At 40.7% G+C, this 6,000-nt stretch overlaps 1 protein-coding gene across 4 annotated transcripts in view; it reads left to right on the top strand.

Annotated features, from left to right (window-relative positions):
- The first annotated feature begins 758 nt into the window (after window positions 1-758).
- grm5b (glutamate receptor, metabotropic 5b) overlaps window positions 759-6,000 on the top strand; it is a 77,698-nt gene continuing 72,456 nt past the window's right edge. For 2 of the 4 annotated variants that reach the window (XM_037775940.1, XM_037775942.1), the window contains exon 1: window positions 4,331-5,033. The gene's annotated coding sequence lies outside the window, so the exon portion shown is untranslated. Of the gene's footprint in view, window positions 1,308-3,871; window positions 4,049-4,330; window positions 5,034-6,000 lie in introns of those variants that run through there. The other 2 variants (XM_037775941.1, XM_037775943.1) reach the window with 2 other exon arrangements.

The raw sequence follows: 6,000 nt of genomic DNA, 5'->3' as shown, positions 1-6,000 counted from the left end.
AAAAAAAAGTCAACATGGGGCCTTTGGGGCCTTCCTGAGGGTGTGGGGTTCTGTGACAGCGAGCATAACAGAGCTTTGCGGTCATCGGGTCAACTTTTTTTAGAAGTCCCAAGGTCGAGGTATAAGCTGTGGGGTGATCGTGCTTTTGCTGTCGCTGCTCCTAAACTATGGAACAAGTAACCCCCTGATATACACACCATCGCTGACCTAGTACTTTTTATATCTAAACTCAAGACTATTTTATTTAGATTGGCTTTTAATACCTAGCGCTGTGACATTTCTCCTGTGCTTTTTATGTACCTTTTTATGATTTTATGATATGTTATGTTGTTATTCCTGTTATTTCTTGATGTTAATATAAAGCACTTTGGGTACCTTTTGATAATTGTAAAGTGCTATACAAATAAATGTATAAATGATTGATTGATTGATTGACAGTTGCCTGCTTTGCCTGGTTGGTAATTGAGCATTCGTGGACTGGTTTTGTTATGGCTCATGAAAACATAAAAAGTGGGATTAAGGTCTACTACCTCAACACACATTATTATAATGTGAGATAGTGTGTGTATGTGTGTGTGTGTGTGTGTGAGAGAGAGAATCTGTTTATAGTATGTTTGCCTGTCCCACACAGAGAGAGAGAAAGAGAGAGAGAGAGACATAGAGGTCAGGGTTAGTAAGGCTATCACTGCATCAGCTAAAGCTGCATCCAGCCTGCATGTGTGTGTGTTTGTGTGTGTGTGTGTGTGTGTGTGTGTGTGTGTGTGTGTGTGAGAAAGACAGTGTGTGAATTCGTGTAGTTGTGTGTGTGTAGCCTGCTATGTCTATGCTCTTTTAATGGTCTGCTAATCCCAAATGCATTTGGCTGGCAAATTAATCCAAGCCTTGTCATAGCAAAGCTCTAAAACCCTTCTATCCCATAGCTACCCCTCCTCTCCTCTCCTCTCCCTGTCTCTGTCTCTCCCTCCATCTCTCATTCTTCCTCCTGGGCTACTCTCTATCATAATATCTCCAGATGGTATCTTGGAGGTAGGTGTGATATCCAGAGAGAGAGAGAGAGAAAGAGAGAGAGAGAGAGACAGAGACAGAGAGAGAGAGAGAGAGGGAGGATGGATGACCTGTGACGCGAGCAGAGCATCCTCATTGGAGGAGGAGAGAGAGAGAGAGAGAGAGAGAGAGAGAGGACAGGGGGGCTCATTTGTTGCCATAGTGAAAAAGTAGATTACCGACAGACAGCATGATGCGCTGATGGACGCGTGAGGGATGCTGTGTTTCTCCAGGAGCATTATTCACCTGTCCTACATGCAAAGGTATGCAACTTCTCTTTTCGTGGATGGAGTGTCATGACACCGAGTAAAGACAATTTCTCATGCATTTATTCCTCCTAAAGCAGTCAAGTTCAATGCACATCAAAGTGATTGAAACAAGGGGACAAATAATCACTATTATAATATTCCTGTGAGAAAAGGTGTCTATAGATAGGCTACTCACTGAGAGCTGATGGCGACATATGCTCTTTTTTAATCTCCTATAATTCCTTCCTTCTACTGCAACGTTATAGTGATATGCTACAGTATCACTGGAGTCGATTTATTTTATTTTGCATGGGAATATTTAGCCCTTTTTTTGCATGCAAAGACAAATTTCCAAAACAAATTCCCCAGAGTTGAGGCAAAAAAGGGAAAAATGTTTCCATTTTATAGTTTATCCATTTAGCATTTTCATAATTATTGATTCTCGTCAATAGTCAAATTAAATGCCATTAAAAATAAGCTATGCAAACAAGTCTATTTTCGTGCAAAACCTGCAATAGACCGTCGTTGCTGTCAGTGTCAGTTTTATATGGATGGAGACGTTTGCAAGGATGAGCAGGATGTTTCCATTAGATTTGTATTGATTTTTATTTTATCTTTAATGATTTGATCTCTGTGGGTCTTTTAAGTGGACGCCAGATGAAGCTGTAAGCTTATAGCCTACAGGTTAATGGCTCTTTACTCCTGTGACCGCTATGAAACTTCAAATGTTATCGATCATCTCCATTGCATCATTATTCCCAGACCACAGATCACCTCTCTGATGTCTTTTTGATCAGAGACAGTCCACCTTCATCCTACAAAGCAGTGGGATACCACGGAAACAATATTTGTAATATAGTCACACAAATCCATCAGGCTGCACAGTTTTCACTGTTTCTCTGTGTGTGTCTCCATCTGTGTGTTGTTCCCTCTGCTGGCTCGATTTAATAATATAGCCTACAAAATATGAACCTTCTACAACACGCTTTGGCAATACTTTATGCATCATATAATAATAATAATAATAATAATAATAATAATAATAATAATAATAATAATAATAATAATATTAGATAATAATAATAATAATAATAATAATAATAATAATAATAATAATAATTGTTATTATTAATATTAATAATAATAATAATAATAATAATAATAATAATAATAATAATAATATATTTATTCAATTCAATTACATTTATTTTTATATAGCGTCAAATCATAACAGAAGTTATCTCGAGACGCTTTATGTATAATATGCATAATAAAATATTATGTATAATAAAATGTATAATGTAGCCTATGAACATTTATACGTTTGAATTTAGACCAGTTATATATATTCTTGTCAATAAAGCTTATTGAATTGAAATTGAGACAAGAAACCTGATCTCAGCTCTGATTGGCTGAATGACACTCGAACCCGTGACCTTACAGGTGTAATGTCGAAATCTGTACCCTGCATCAAATAGTGTCTCCTTTACAGCTGTTGTAGAGATATTGGTTGTTGTAATAGTGAGATTTTGGATCGAGGTTAAGCATCGCAGAAGACGATTTGTTGACGTTTAAGGTGGGAGAAAAGTGGAGTTTGGGGGGAAGAGGAACCACAAATTGATGGAGAAACTGACTTTAACATTGAAGTAACGTCTGCTGAAGAATTTATACTATCTAGTGCTAACGTCCAACTAGTCCAGGGGTCAGCAACCTTTACTATCAAAAGAGACATTTTAGGCAAAGAAGAAGAAAAAAAAATCTGTCTGGAGCCGCAAAACATTTAATCATTGTGATGAAGGTAACACAGTTTATAGTCTAAGTATATAATATATCAGTCTAACGGTACGTGTCCACAGGCTCCGTGCTTTCCATGCTCCCCATTCATTGTCTATGCAAGCAGCCGCGCAATGCATCCTGGTAGCATGGCGTCCCGATTTGAGAGACTAGGCGTCACGACGCCCGCTCCTTATTTGCATAAAGTTGAGGTCCTGGCTACTTTATGTAAATCATGGGCGTCCGACGCGACTTGCCGCCTCTCGAAACTCCCGATAATCTTTTAAACTAAACGTTGTCGATCTAAAATAAAGACAGATTCAGCAACTGCATGGGTTATTTCTCGCCTCAAATATTTTCAGAAACACATTTCAGTGAACTATTTACTTGAAATAAGAGAAGAAAGTTTCCAAACGAGCCTCCATACTGGTTCCGGTTTGAAAGCTGGGAGCAGCAGCCAACGGCGGGAAAGCGTTCGTCCAATCAGGAGCCGAGTGCCTTGTTTCTAGGGACAGCACACCAAGCGTCCAATGTTGGGAAGCGTCGCGTCCCCTCGCGATAAAAAACGCCCCTGTGGACACTTACCATAATGCAGTGAGGGCCAAAGGGCAAGCGTACTACGGAGTATTAGGGCCACATTGAGGGGAAAAACATCAGAGATTTACAGAATAAAGTCATAACTTTACGAGAAAAAAAGAAAATAACACGTAAAAATACTACTTTATAATATTATGACTTTATTATCATAATATTAAAACATTTTCTCGTAAACCTATGACTTTATTCTCGTAATATTACGACTTGTCTAGTCTTACAAACAAGGATTGTTTCTAGTTGGTCCTCACTTCTCACCACATCAGGTAGGAAGACATATAGATGAAGGAGAGGAGGATAAGGCAAGATAGATGAGGTGAAAGAAATGTTCAAACTAAAAGACCCAAGGGATGGAGAAGAGAAGAGAGGAGTGGAAGCTAAATGAAAAGGTGGGTGTTTTAGCGAGAGGAAAAATTAGGGGCGATGCGGTGCGTTCCGATGCGGTGCGTTCCGATGCGATGCGTTCCGATGCGTCGCGTTCCGATGCGGTGCGTTCCGATGCGGTGCGTTCCGATGCGTCGCGTTCCGATGCGGTGCGTTCCGATGCGTCGCGTTCCGATGCGGTGCGTTCCGATGCGGTGCGTTCCGATGCGTCGCGCTGAGGTGTGCTGCGGTGCATTTCGCTGCGTTGCGGTGCGCTGCGGTGCGTTGTGTTGCGGTGCGGTGCGATGCACGAATAGCAGACAAGATGAGTGACAGTCGGAAACGAAGCAGCATGTAAAATTATATTATTCTGGAAATTATAAGGTTTAGTATAACTAAATTGAATAATTTAAGTGATATATCTGCACACATAGTAATCATAGATCAAAACAGCGCTAAATTTGGCTGAACTATAAAAGGCAGAAGTGGTAAATCAAAGAGCCGAGTTTGGGAGCCGAAAGAGTTGGCTCTTCTTTGGTGAGCTGAGCCAAATGATCTGGCTCATTAAAAAGAGCCGGAATTCCCATCACTAGTTTTAGCAGAGAGGAAAAAATTAAGGGTAAAATGAGCTGCTGGAGGATACATTTATTTATAAAGATGGAGAGTTGGAAAAGGGATGGACGAGAAGAGGGGAAATAAGGGTAAAACTAGCAGAGAGAGAGAGGTGGGATGGGGATGGGGATGGGGGGCTGAGGAGTAGAGGAGGAGCAGAGGAGAGGAGAGGAAAAGGGGAGGGATGAAGGAGTGAAGTGTTTGGAGACAGACTCAGGTGTGCGTGACTGGAAAACGGAGGGAGCTCGGAGGCTGCACAGCAATCAGAGGCAGCTGTGTGTTTGACATTGGACTACACACATCGGCAGTAGCTCTTCTCTCTGTGACAGCAACTTGCAACCTCATTATCAAGCAGGGACCGTGCTGCTGACGCCGGAGAGGCATATAGATTAATACAAGGTAAGGTTTACAGTAGAGGAGTTTGCAGAAATATACCCTTTCTGCAGACTTACTACTCAATATTCTGCTCAGAGTGATTTTGTCGCACTTTGATATTACCTATTGTTCATGCAGTATTCATAAAGGGACTTACTTGTTGGACTAGTTATCCTTGAATTATATGATAAGGTTATATTATGATGTAACCTAGTTAAAAAAGAGAGCAGCCAGTTGCTCTGATGTATAGGAGATACAGACATGCCAATAAGACAGAGGGGGGATCAGAAACCCGTTTTTCATCTGTGCATGCTGTGGCCATGTTCATTTCAGACGGTGTCTCTGTCATGCTTTGCACCATTCGCTTGTTTTTAAAAAAAATAAATACAAAAAATTCGTGTATGAGTGTGTGTTTGAATCGGTGCAAATGATGGACTCTGATCTCCCATTGCGGTTGACGGATGCTGCGCCAGTCATTGTTGTTTTATTTCTCCTTGGAGAGAAAAAGAGCCAGTTGGACGAGACGCTGCATGTACAAACATATTACATCAGTCAATGAATTTCCTTTTATACGGGATGCATGCATCAACGAAAACACAATATAAAAAAAAAAAATGTAAAGTCAAAATGAGGATGATGGAGAAGAGGATGCCAGTGGAAGAGGCTGCAAAGTCCTTGTTGAAACATCAGCAGGATGAAGTGATTTAAGGTCACAGCTTGTTTTGGGAGAGTAAGGCTGTGTCACACCTTGTCTGTGCTGCTGCAGCAGGTAAAGTCGTTACTGTGTTGTTGGCACACTCCCTGATGACAATCTCTACACATGCATGCATTATTGAGACTGTATGATATTCCCATAGGGGGTCAACAGTTCTCAGCAGCACGTTTAAAGTGACATGTTGCCTATGTGATGTAGATATTGGCTTTAACATTATACTGAATTTGGTTCAGAGAGTTTTTAATGGGGTTTGACATCTTCCTGCCCTTTATTGTC

The sequence above is a fragment of the Sebastes umbrosus genome, chromosome 7 (assembly GCF_015220745.1).
Source record: "Sebastes umbrosus isolate fSebUmb1 chromosome 7, fSebUmb1.pri, whole genome shotgun sequence".
NCBI lineage: Eukaryota > Metazoa > Chordata > Actinopteri > Perciformes > Sebastidae > Sebastes > Sebastes umbrosus.
Note: the sequence above shows the minus strand (reverse complement) of the source record. Positions and strands in the feature narration are given on the sequence as shown.